Source organism: Nuphar pumila, chromosome 3 (genome assembly GCF_984573655.1).
Source record: "Nuphar pumila chromosome 3, dmNupPumi1.hap1.1, whole genome shotgun sequence".
Taxonomy (NCBI): Eukaryota; Viridiplantae; Streptophyta; class Magnoliopsida; order Nymphaeales; family Nymphaeaceae; genus Nuphar; species Nuphar pumila.
In genome coordinates this window covers 67,218,528-67,232,637 of record NC_143251.1, presented here as the reverse complement: position 1 = coordinate 67,232,637, position 14,110 = coordinate 67,218,528, and positions in this window count along the sequence as shown.

The window sequence follows — 14,110 nt, the reverse complement described above, 5'->3', positions numbered from 1 at the left end:
CTAGATACAGAGTATCCCTCGGACTTAATTGCTCGAGTCACTAGACCTTCTATTCTAATAGTTTACGTATAGTCTTCCTCTTGTCCTGTGCACTGTCTCTATCTCTTAGGCTTTCTATGCAGTCCATGTAACAAGCTTTCAAACCAGTGGCTCCCAAACCAGTTGGCTTTGGGGCACCAGGTGTAAAACACCCTTTAGATTCTACTTACTCGAACTACAAAGGCCACAGATATCGACTTAGACAAGAAGATGATCTCCTTCGTTATCCTTTTCGTTAAGATACTCAAACACTTCATCTCGTATCTGAGTTCTACTACTAGGATTCACGAAGACATCAACAACTAAACGTAGCTCTATTCTTTTAAACTCATTTTTCAAACACATCTTTCCATTGCTTATTTCTTTCAGAAAACATACTGTGCATACTTATACTAAAGTGATTCAAAATTTTCGAACAATCAAATACTATCTTTTCTTTGAATTTTCTCATGAATACTACTCTATTTGACTCAGTTCAGAAAATAAAAAAATTTTATGGGGCTTAAAAATTTATAAACTGTTAGATTATGTCAAAAACAATCATATATGCTACACTTTGTTCTCAAATGCCTACTTTGGTTACCAGTCATACAAAAAAAATTTAAATTTTTGTGTGCATGCATTTAAACCACCCCCCCATGCTTGAATGACACTGTCCCTAGTGGCATACAAAATGAATAAAAATGTAATGCAAATGCACACTAAAAGACACTAACAAAAATATGGGAGAAAGGATAGATACAACCTGATTTTCTTTGTACTTCTGAAGTTGATTTTCCTCTGATCCTTGAATTCTTTGAAAGCTCTTCTCTGTACCTGGTAATTGATACACTAATTGTTAAGTTCATCCTGCATACATCAAAACACAAATTAGCACATGTGAAATGAAATACTAAATAAATAAAAACTCTGAAATGAAAAAGAAATAATATACATATGATACATCCCTCTGGTCGAACCCTCATGCCTTCGTGAGATGCACTATCTCACACTCACCATCCTGCAAGGCATCTGAAATGAATGGCTTCAGTCTTTGCCCATTTACCTTGAATGTACCTTGGGTCATAGGATCGAATAGTGTCACTGCTCCATGGGGAAATACTTCTTTCACAATGTACGGACCTGTCCATCTCGATCTTAACTTCCCTGGGAATAAATGTAGACAAGAATTGTATAGCCACACTTTCTGATCTGGCTCAAACACTTTTCTGACAATATGCTTATCATGAAATGCTTTTGTGCGAGCTTTGTATAATTTGGCATTCTCATATGCATCATTCCTGAGTTCTTCTAATTCTGAGAGTTGCAGTGCTCTCTCTTTGCCAGCTTGGGTGAGGTCAAAATTCAATTTCTTGATAGCCCAGTACGCTCTATGCTCTGACTCGACAGGAAGATGGCATGCTTTCCCGAATACAAGGCGATACGGGGACATGCCAATGGGAGTCTTAAATGCAGTTCTATATGCCCAAAGTGCATCATCTAAGCGCTGGGACCAATCCTTGCGGTCCGGACGAACTGTCTTTTCTAAAATTCGCTTAATCTCCCTATTGGACACTTCAACCTGTCCACTAGTCTGCGGATGATATGGAGTGGTGAATCTATGATTGACAGAATATCTTCTCAACAGAGAAGCTATCTGTATATTCCTAAAATGCTTGCCACCATCGCTAATCATCGCACGTGGCACCCCAAAACGACTGAAAATGTTGTGCTTAATGAACTTAAGCACTACTCTATGATTATTGGTCTTGGTTGCCACAGCCTCGACCCACTTGGACACATAATCAACCACCACCAGAATGTATAAATTTCCGAATGAAGGCGGAAATGGTCCCATGAAATCAATGCCCCAAACATCAAAAATCTCGACTATCAAAATCGGAAGCAAGGGCATCATGTCCCTCTTGGACATATTCCCAATCTGCTGACATCGCAGGCATCGCCTACAGAACTCATGAGCATCCCTGTGGAGTGTAGGCCAATAAAATCCTAACTGCAAAACCTTTGCAGCCGTCTTCCTACTACTAAAATGCCCTCCACAGGCTAATGAATGAGAAAAATTCAGAATGGACTGGTACTCTTCCTCCGGAACACATCTCCTAATGATCTGGTCTGCACAGTATTTGAACAACTCTGGTTCATCCCAATAATAGTGCCTCACCTGAGATAGGAATCTCTCACGCTCATTCTTGTTCCAATGCTCAGGTATCTATCTCGAAACCAGATAGTTCACAATATCTGCAAACCAGGGTAACTGCGATGTACTGACTGACATGATCTGCTCGTCGGGGAAAGAATCACTGATCGGCCTCTGATCCTGCGTGGTCTCCACGATCAGTCTGGAAAGATGGTCTGCTACTACATTCTCGCTTCCCTTCTTATCTCGAATCTCGAGATCAAACTCCTGTAGTAGTAGGACCCAACGAATCAATCTCGGTTTGGTGTCTTTCTTATTCAACAAATATTTCAATGCAGAATGGTCAGAATAGACAACCACCTTCGAACCGAGTAAATAGGACCTAAATTTATCCAATGCGAAAACTACCGCAAGTAGCTCCTTCTCTGTCGTAGTATAATTCATTTGAGCATCAGACAGAGTTCTACTCGCATAGTAGATCACATAGGGCTTCCTATCAATGCGTTGGCCTAAAATGGCCCCCATAGCATAATCAGATGCATCGCACATAATCTCAAATGGGAGAGTCCAATCTGAAGGTCTCAAAATAGGTGCAGTAATCAAGGCCTCTTTGAGAATCTCAAAGGCCTTCATATAATCCTCACCGAAAACAAAGGGCTGGTCTTTCTCCAATAACGTGCAAAGCGGTCGAGAGATTTTGCTGAAATCTTTTATGAACCGCCTGTAAAAACCCGCATGCCCTAAAAATGATCGAATCTGCCTCACAGAGGTGGGTGGAGTCAAACGGGAAATGGATTCCACCTTCGCTCTGTCAACCTCAATACCACGCTTGGACACAATGTGTCCTAGCACAATCCCCTCCTGGACCATAAAATGGCTCTTTTCCCAACTCAGGACGAGATTGGTCTCCGCACGCTGATGTCTTCTTTTAAATCGTTGTAATTTTGAAAAGATTTTTATATGAAAAACATGTGAAAACCAGACATCAAATAATGAAAACCGGTTCTCACTAGTGAATGAGACCGGGTCGAACTCAGGGAACGGGAATATATCGTATTCAAGTACACAAGTCTAAACTAATCTTTATTGCCGAATTATGGAAATGTAAAATGTTCAGAAAAGTAAACACAACTAGCTATTACAACAAATGAATACCCTTCGCAGAGGGCGTAAAGTGCAATATTTACAAACCCACTTTAAATTCCTAAATCTAAACTAAAGAGTAAAAAGACTTTATTCTTTGTACTTCGTGTCACGTAATCGCTTCCGCTCCAGTCTGTGCTATCCTGCACAATTCAAATGAACACGAGCAGTACCACAGATAGAAAGAAAATTATACTAAACTGACTAAATGTTAAACATACAAAAGAAATTAGGCAAGAATTCTAAATGACAATTTCAAAAAAAAAAATAAAAATGAATTCTAATTAAATCTAATTAACTAGTTACTAATTGACTAACAGATTACTTAACTAAAAACAGAAAAATGAATGTTGAAAACTGGAAAATGACTAAAAAACATCAGGAACTACAAAGCAGGAAATGTAAAAACTGCAAACAGAAAAACAGGAAAACAGGAAAACAGGAAATTAATTTCATAAACTGGAAAATGAAATAACTAAAAACAGGAAATTAAAAACACTTAACAGAAAATGAGATGAAAAATGATGAAATCGGAGGTTGAAAAACATAACAAAATCTATGAGTTGCATAATAGGTACTTATAACATGAAAGAAACAGGAAATCACACTGAATTGAAAGCAAACAATAGGTGATGAAAAGAAATTTCAACGAAAGAAAGAAAAAAAAACAGACATAAGAAAAATCAGCAAAACCGACAATACAGAAATGAAATGATGTAAATGCTACTATGTAAATGAAACAACACAGAAATCAGAACATATACTGTGAAATGCAAAGGATTAACAGACTATGCAAACTCGTTTACATTAGACTATACAGGAAATCAGTAGATTATAATCAAAACTAATACAATCGTTGAATCAGGAAATGTATTACAGAAAATTTGACAAAACATGAAAAATTTAGATGTAATTCAGTCAGAAAACAAGAAAATGACTCTTACGAGAATGAACAAACATGAAATGACTAAAAAAAACACAAACAAGATAATGCGACACTGCAGAAAACAGGAAATTACAGCATACACATTTCAATCTTTTTATTTTCTTTTTCGTTTTTTTTTTTCTTTTTATTTTCTTTTTACAGGAATAGCAACAACATGAAGAAGAAGCTGAAGAAGAAGATGAAGAAGAGAATCTGAAAAAGAAGAGGAAGAACAAGAATAAGAAGAAGTAGATGAAGACTTACCGTGAAATGAGGGAAGAGGTGACCTCCACCTCGTGCGCTACCACCTATTGAAGAAGCTCCACCACCGGATGAAGAAGATAGGCTGAAGAAGAAGAAGAACCAGCAGGAGATGAAAAAAATCCGGCAACGTGAAATGGAAGAAATTGGAATTGCAGAACACCAGAGAGGGAAGGGGAAGTTTGGCGCACAAATTGAAGGCCCCCCACGATTCTGCTTTACGCCCCTTTTTAAAAGGGTTCAAACCGGTTGGAACCGGTTTGAAACAACCATTGTTTATTTTCAAAACTTCCAAACCGGTTCCAGCCGGTTTGGTTTTCACTTTCTTCTTTTTATAAATACAAACCGGTTCCACCCGGTTTGTATTATTATTTAGATATTTATTTATTTATTTTTTTTATATTCTTTTCAAAAGTAAAGAAAACTGTGAAAATTTTCAAAAACAAAACTCTTTATAAAAGAACTTCAAAACTAATCTACTATATTTTTTTCTTTTCTTTTCTAAAAAAAAACACAACACTTAAAATGAATAAAACTATTTTTCTAATTTTTTTCTTTTTAATAAAAACTAAAACCAACTAAAACTAAAATAGGCATAAGAATGTAAAATAAAACTATTTTTTTATTCATTTTCTAATTTTAAATTATTTTAGCACATTTACTCAAAAACTAACATAAAATTGGGTTTTTGAAACATTATTTCATAAAATCATGCATATTTAAATGTTAATAAACCCTGAATTATATGCATGATCAAATACCCCCATGCTTATGTTTTGCTAGTCCTCGAGCAAACAAGAAAAATGCAAGAAATCAAACTATCACCTAACTCACTTTCGTAGGAATCACGGTTGCATTTAGCTCATGCAACAAGCCCTTTCACCCCCTGGGTTACCCCAGTGGACGAGTAAGGTCTCGTGAGGGTTTGCAGTGATGCTACCCACAAACATCTCTGTCATGTATGCATAATATTACACATCCTCATAATCAGTAGGTAATCAAAGACTTTATTTTTACAAATATTTCCTGTTATTTCAAAATCAAAATATAATTAGAGTCTTTTATGTACCACCATAGAAAAAGAATTTCTTTCACTTTTCTAAATATCACAATTATTTATGTTTTATTCTTAGAAAATCCAATAAAAACATATTATTATTTACTTATCCTCACTCATATGTTTTCTGCACAGGTTTTTTCAATCATACTTCTAAGCACTGAACTTTTCTTTCTTTTTAAGCTCTTTTCTCTATTTTTTTTTTTTTTCACGCTTTTTCTTTTTGCGCACTTATTTTTCTCATATAGCTTGCGTGTGGTCTGCTTTTATGCCTTGTGCAATGTCAATATCTTCTATACTTTTTCATACCAAAAGATATCAACTAAGACATAAAAGTGACTTCCTTCATTCACCCTTATAACATGAGAGTCAAACATTTCAACTTGTATCTGTTCTCAGTTACTTAGGATCACGAAGTTTTCCACTCTCCCTATGCAAATGGACTTAAAAGTTTCAACTTACATCTAAGTTCCATCTACTAAGGATTGTGAAATTATCCAAACAACCTAACGCATGCTTTTTCTCACTTTTTGAGCTCATTTTTATGCTTTTGTTCATTTGCTTAGTTTTTCAAAATAAAACTGTGCATATTCATATTTATGATTCAAAATAAATTCTAACATGTATCTATCATCATTTCTTTGAAATCCACATAAACAACCATAATTTTTAGATCTATGTCAGAAAAAATTTTCGTGGGGCTTAAAAATCCTCTAAAAACATTAGATTTGAAATAACATTCATATAAGTTCAAATTCTTTCTTTAAAAAAAATCTACTTTTTATGAGAGATGTGTAAACATGTGCAAGTAGACAAAAATATTCTGGTGAGCTACTACACCCTCCCCCATGCTTGAATTACACTGTCCCAGTGGCATTCCCCCATGCTTATGTGAAACTAAGTGAATGCACATGAGATAAAATCAATGAGGGAAAGAAAGTAAACTCAATGAAATCTAAAATGTGAAAATATGCCTACCATGATTATGGTTTATGAATTATGCACATGAACTATATGAAAGTACTCTTAAAAAAATTGTTTTTCTATGAATATTTACAAAATTTTTAATATATACAAACTTGTGTGAGTCCTAAACTTCTAAAAGATCAACATCCTCAATGTCTTGTCCTGTCACAATATCTGAGATATAAGGCTTCAGCCGTTGCCCATTTACTTTAAAAATAGCACCCGTACGAGGGTCAAAAAGATCTATCGCTCCATATGGAAACACCCTATGCACAACAAATGGACCATTCCATCTTGACTTCAACTTACCTGGAAAAAGATGAAGACGTGAATGATAAAGCCATACCTTTTGCCCAAGCTCGAACTGTTTCCTAACAATATATCGATCATGAAAATGCTTAGTTCGAGCTTTGTAAATCTTTGCACTCTCATAGGCTTCATTACGCAATTCCTCTAGCTCACTCAACTGTAATTTTCTCTCGACTCCAGCTTGGGTCATGTTGAAATTGAATTTTTTTATAGCCCAATATGCTCTATGTTCTAACTCAACAGGAAGATGGCAAGGTTTCCCGAAAACTAATCGAAATGGTGACATACCAATCGGGGTCTTGAAAGCAGTCCTATAAGCCCACAAGGCATCATCAAGGCGCTGAGACCAATCCTTGCGGTCTGGTCTGACTGTCTTTTCAAGAATCCTTTTTATCTCCCTGTTAGATACCTCAACTTGGCCACTGGTTTGTGGGTGGTAAGGTGTAGCAATCCGATGATGCACAAAATATTTCCTAAGTAAGGAAGCTACCTGCACATTACGAAAATGCGTCCCACCATCACTGATGATCGCTCTAGGAACTCCGAACCGACTAAAAATGTTGTGCTTAATAAACCGAAGCACCTCTTTATGATCGTTGGTCCGGGTGGCCACAGCCTCGACCCATTTTGAAACATAATCAACCGCCACTAAAATATATGTAAATCCAAATGATGGCGGAAAAGGACCCATGAAATCAATGCCCCAAACATCAAAAATTTCCACAATCAGAATAGGTAAAAGAGGCATCATGTCGCGCTTGGTAATGCGACCTGTTTGCTGACATCGCAAACACTTCCTACAGAATTCGTGAGCATCTCTATGAAGTGTGGGCCACCAAAATCCAGACTGAAGGACCTTTGCAGCGGTCTTCCGACTAGAAAAATGACCTCCACAAGCTAAAGAATGACAAAATGATAAAATGGAATGATACTCTTCTTCAGGCACACATCTCCGAATCATCTGGTTCGGGCATGATCTAAATAATTCTGGTTCCTCCCAAAAATAATGTTTCACCTGCGCAAAAAATCTATCTTTTTCATTCCGGTTCCAGTGCGCAGGATACTCTCTAGTAACCAGAAAATTTACAATATCCGCGAACCAAGGTAAACGCTTGACATGAAATAACTACTCATCCGGAAAAGAATCAACAATCTGTCCTTGATCAATAGATGAATCTATAGTCAGTCTAGACAGATGATCTGCTACAAGATTCTTACAACCACTCTTATCTCGAATCTCAATATCAAATTCTTGTAACAGAAGAATCCAACGAATGAGACGCGGTTTAGCATCCTTTTTACTCATCAAATATCTTAATGTAGCATGATCTGAGTAAATGATAACTTTGGAGCCTAACAAATATGATCGAAACTTCTCAAGTGCAAATACAACGGCTAGTAACTCCTTCTCAGTGGTAGTATAATGCATTTGTGTGTCAGAAAGAGTCCTACTAGCATAATGAATAACATGAGATCGTTTCTCAATTTTCTGTCCTAAAATAGCTCCAACCGCATAATCTGAAGCGTCACACATAATCTCAAAAGGCACTGACCACTCAGGAGATCTGAGAATAGGAGCAGTGGTCAATGCTTCCTTTAGGGCTAAAAATGCCTTCAGACAGGCATCATCAAACACAAACGACTGATCTTTCGACAGCAGGTTACACAACGGTCTAGAAATCTGACTAAAATCCTTAATGAACCGTCTATAGAAACCTGCATGCCCTAAAAATGAACGCACTTGCCTCACAGAGGTCGGTGGAGCTAATTTGACAATGGTCTCCACTTTGGCCTTATCGACCTCAATACCTTTCTCAGACACAATATGTCCAAGAACAATCCCCTGCTGTACCATGAAATGACTCTTTTCCCAACTCAACACTAGATTTGTCTCCCTACAGCGCTGAAGTACACGAGATAATTTTTGGAGACAATTATCAAAAGAAGAGCCATAAACCGAGAAATCGTCCATGAAAATCTCAAGGACATCATCCATCATGTCAGAGAAAATCGCCATCATACATCTCTGAAATGTAGCCAGGGCATTACAAAGCCCAAACGGCATCCTCCTATATGCAAATGTACCATAAGGACAGGTAAATGTCGTCTTATCCTGATCCTCGGGATGAACGGCCACCTGGTTATATCCAGAATATCCATCTAAAAAGCAATAATATTGCTGGCCTGCAAGTCTTTCTAAAATTTGGTCGATGAACGGTAACGGGAAATGATCTTTCCTAGTTGCACTGTTCAACTTCCTATAGTCAATACATACTCGCCATCCCGTAGTAATCCTCATGGGAATGCTCTCTCCTTTCTCATTCTTTTCCACAGTGAGCCCAGACTTTTTGGGAACAACCTGGGTAGGACTCACCCACTGACTATCGGAGATAGGATAAATAATCCCAGCATCTAACAATTTAACTACTTCCTTCTTCACCACTTCTTTCATGTGAGGATTTAATCTCCTTTGTGATTCTCTTGAAGGTTTAGCTCCATCATCCATAATGATCCGATGCATACAAAAGGAGGGGTCAATCCCCTTTAAATCCGCCACAGACCATCCAATAGCTTCCTTGTGCTCATGCAAAACCTGTAACAACTGATGCTCCTGTGAATCTGTTAGGTTTGCAGAAATAATAACTGGGAGAGTCTGCTCTTTTCCTAAAAAGACATACTTGAGTGAAGCTGGTAAAGGCTTCAACTCCAACTCTGGGGGACTCTCTATCGATGGCTTTGCGGGCTTCTCAGCTAATTCTGGAAGTGGTTCAGGATGCCAAATCCCACTGACATTATCTGCCTCACTATCTATCATATCAAGGCGATCCTCTTTAAATGATTCATCAATCTCCTCTTGAGGTGGATCACTCAACAACCAATCATGTTCAGCTTCTATAATATCTTGAATGATATCAACCTCAAAAGAAGCTTCTTCAGTATCAGACTCCATCGATGCACAAAAAATGTTCATCCTCATTTTCCTATTTCCAAATGAAACATCCATTTCACCAGTGCGGCAATTAATGCACGCATTGGCGGTAGCTAGGAAAGGGCGACCAAGAATAATAGGAGTCTGTCTGATGCTATCAACTCCCTCCATATCTAATATCACGAAGTCGACAGGGAAATAACAATCCTCCACCTTGACTAACACATCTTCAAGTATCCCTCTCGGGACCTTAATCGATCTATCCGCTAATTGAAGCGTCATAGGTGTGGATTTCATCTCTTTCAATCCAAATTTGTCATAGAAGAAACCCGGCAAAATGTTAACACTTGCCCCAAGGTCAAGCAAAGCACGCTCAACAGTAATGTTTCCTATGACACATGATATGATAGGGGTCCCTGGGTCCTTAAGTTTGGGTGGAGTCTGGTGTTGCAATACTGCACTGATCTGCTCCGTCAAATATATTTTCTTCTGCGCATGAGACCTCAACTTCCTTTTCTGCGTACAAAGCTCTTTGAGGAACTTTGCATATGCAGGGACTTGCTGGATGGCATCTAGTAAGGGAAGGTTTATATGGACGTGCTTGAATATCTCAAGCATCTCTTGCATGTTTACTCCCGACTTACCTAATGCTCTCAGTTTTTCTAACGCCTCAGGAAAGGGGGCTTTAGGAATATGGGTTGTGGAAGGCTCAAATGGAAGAACCTTCCCGCTTTCCTGAGGTACAATATTAGGGACAGGCTGCTTCTTACTTATCTTATCTCTTTCTTCTGCAGCCTCCCTCGAATGGTACTGCTTCCCACTTCTAAGGGTTACTACTGCCTGAGCCTGCTCTTGATGTGTATCTGTCATATGCAAACTCTGCATAGGTTCTTTACCCCTAGGGTTAACTATAGGCTGACTAGGCAATGCTCCCTCAGTTCTCCTGCTAAGTGCTTCAGCGAGCTGCCCCATTTGAGTTTCTAATTTTGAAATTGACTGGGTATGTGAGCTCAAATTCGCCTTAATATCTGAAAATGCTTGTAGCATTTTGTCCTCGAAAGACTGACTATGTAAAGGCTCCTGAAAATGGATTTGATTATACGCAGGTTGGGTTGAAGGATCATTGGATCTGTGAAATCCAAGTGTATAACCACCTTGCCTGGATTGATTCTGGGAAGGGTTAGGAGATTGGGCTTGTGAGTTACGCCATGAGAAATTTGGATGGTTTCGCCAGCCCGGGTTGTAAGTATTGGCAAATGGATTGGGTGCGGGCCTAGCGAAGTTCTGAGCCATCTGAGCCTGCTCTTGGACAAACTCAGGATACTGTGACGCAGCTGGACACTGGAGAACATGGTGTGCAGGACTCGCACACAACGCACACACCTGCATGGCAGGAGAGGGACCCAACAACAATTGATCTAATTTCTGGGACAGTTGGTCTACCTTGTTGCTCAACTCAAGGTTCATCCCTATTTCGAAAATACCTGCCTTCTTAGCACTATCCTGTACAGGTGTAACTCTATCAGACCGTGAAGCTGTCGCGTGGTGCATCGAATTCTCACTTAATGTCTCAAAGAGCAACCATGCTTCATCCTCACTCTTGAGCATGAAAGTGCCCCCACATGCGGCATCAACCATTTGACGATTCTTCTCAGTAAGACCGTCATAGAAATATTGCACCAGTTGCCATCGAGGCACCTGGTGGTGGGGACACTTGCGGAGAAGATCCTTCATCCTCTCCCAAGTCTCATGAAACAGTTCCCCCTCTATTTGCGTAAAACTGGTGATGGCTTTTCGATACTGATTCGTCTTACCGATTGGGAAATATTTCTTTAAAAATTCTCTTTGCATATGTTCCCATGTGGTAATTCTAACTGTATCTAATGCCTTTAGCCAGTGTTTGGCTTTATCCTTCAGAGAGAAGGGAAACAGGGTCAACTTCATAGCATCATCTCCAAAGTTGTTTATTCTCACTGTAGAGCAAATCTCTAAGAATTCGTCGAGATGACGATATGGATCTTCATTGCTAAGGCCATAAAATGAGGGTAACATTTGGATTACACTGGCCTTAATCTCAAACTAATTTGCTCCTACATCAGGTCTTGTGATGCAGGAGGCGGGAGTATAGGTGTTAGGCATGAAGTACTCCCTAAGGGGACGAGTAATCTGCTGATTCTCAGCCATGGTTGCAGATCTCTGGGCTCTCCTAATAAGGGACTCGGGGTCCTCAATCGGCTCTACCAGCTCAGGGTCAAGTGAGCGTCGCCCTTGCATACACCTTAGAGTAGACCGGTGTAGCTCACGTCCTAACTTTGGGTTTTCTACCTAACTAACGCACTAAGCGGCCAAACCACGCAAACCACAAAGCGAGTAAACTAAAAACAACAAAAACTAAACAAACACCACGCAGTTACACATAACAGAGATTATGCAAAGAAATATAAAATCTATGTGTACGGTACCAATCGTACACAGTCACCTCTAAGGGAATCCTAATAGGTGGGCTGTGCAGAAAAGTAAGCTCTTCTCTAAGATATGCACATACGTGGTTCTAAACCTAAATGCAAAGCAAACACTAGGCAATAAAGTGAATACTAATATTACGCCATTCCCCGGCAACGACGCCAAAAAATTTGATGTCTTCTTTTAAATCGTTGTAATTTTGAAAAGATTTTTATATGAAAAACATGTGAAAACCAGACATCAAATAATAAAAACCGGTTCTCACTAGTGAATGAGACCGAGTCGAACTCAGGGAACGGGAATATATCGTATTCAAGTACACAAGTCTAAACTAATCTTTATTGCCGAATTATGGAAATGTAAAATGTTCAGAAAAGTAAACACAACTAGCTATTACAACAAATGAATACCCTTCGCAGAGGGCGTAAAGTGCAATATTTACAAACCCACTTTAAATTCCTAAATCTAAACTAAAGAGTAAAAAGACTTTATTCTTTGTACTTCGTGTCACGTAATCGCTTCTGCTCCAGTCTGTGCTATCCTGCACAATTCAAATGAACACGAGCAGTACCACAGATAGAAAGAAAATTATACTAAACTGACTAAATGTTAAACATACAAAAGAAATTAGGCAAGAATTCTAAATGACAATTTCAAAAAAAAAAATAAAAATGAATTCTAATTAAATCTAATTAACTAGTTACTAATTGACTAACAGATTACTTAACTAAAAACAGGAAAATGAATGTTGAAAACTGGAAAATGACTAAAAAACATCAGGAACTACAAAGCAGGAAATGTAAAAACTGCAAACAGGAAAACAGGAAAACAGGAAATTAATTTCATAAACTGGAAAATGAAATAACTAAAAACAGGAAATTAAAAACACTTAACAGAAAATGAGATGAAAAATGATGAAATCGGAGGTTGAAAAACATAACAAAATCTATGAGTTGCATAATAGGTACTTATAACATGAAAGAAACAGGAAATCACACTGAATTGAAAGCAAACAATAGGTGATGAAAAGAAATTTCAACGAAAGAAAGAAAAAAAAATAGACATAACAAAAATCAGCAAAACCGACAATACAGAAATGAAATGATGTAAATGCTACTATGTAAATGAAACAACACAGAAATCAGAACATATACTGTGAAATGCAAAGGATTAACAGACTATGCAAACTCGTTTACATTAGACTATACAGGAAATCAGTAGATTATAATCAAAACTAATACAATCGTTGAATCAAGAAATGTATTACAGAAAAATTGACAAAACATGAAAAATTGAGATGTAATTCAGTCAGAAAACAAGAAAATGACTCTTACGAGAATGAACAAACATGAAATGACTAAAAAAAACACAAACAAGATAATGCGACACTGCAGAAAACAGGAAATTACAGCATACACATTTCAATCTTTTTATTTTCTTTTTCGTTTTTTTTTTTTCTTTTTATTTTCTTTTTACAGGAATAGCAACAACATGAAGAAGAAGCTGAAGAAGAAGATGAAGAAGAGAATCTGAAAAAGAAGAGGAAGAAGAAGAATAAGAAGAAGAAGAAGAAGAATAAGAAGAAGTAGATGAAGACTTACCGTGAAATGAGGGAAGAGGTGACCTCCACCTCGTGTGCTACCACCTATTGAAGAAGCTCCACCACCGGATGAAGAAAATAGGCTGAAGAAGAAGAAGAACCAGCAGGAGATGAAAAAAATTCGGCAACGTGAAATGGAAGAAATTGGAATTGCAGAACACCAGAGAGGGAAGGGGAAGTTTGGCGCACAAATTGAAGGCCCCCCACGATTCTGCTTTACGCCCCTTTTTAAAAGGGTTCAAACCGGTTGGAACCGGTTTGAAACAACCATTGTTTATTTT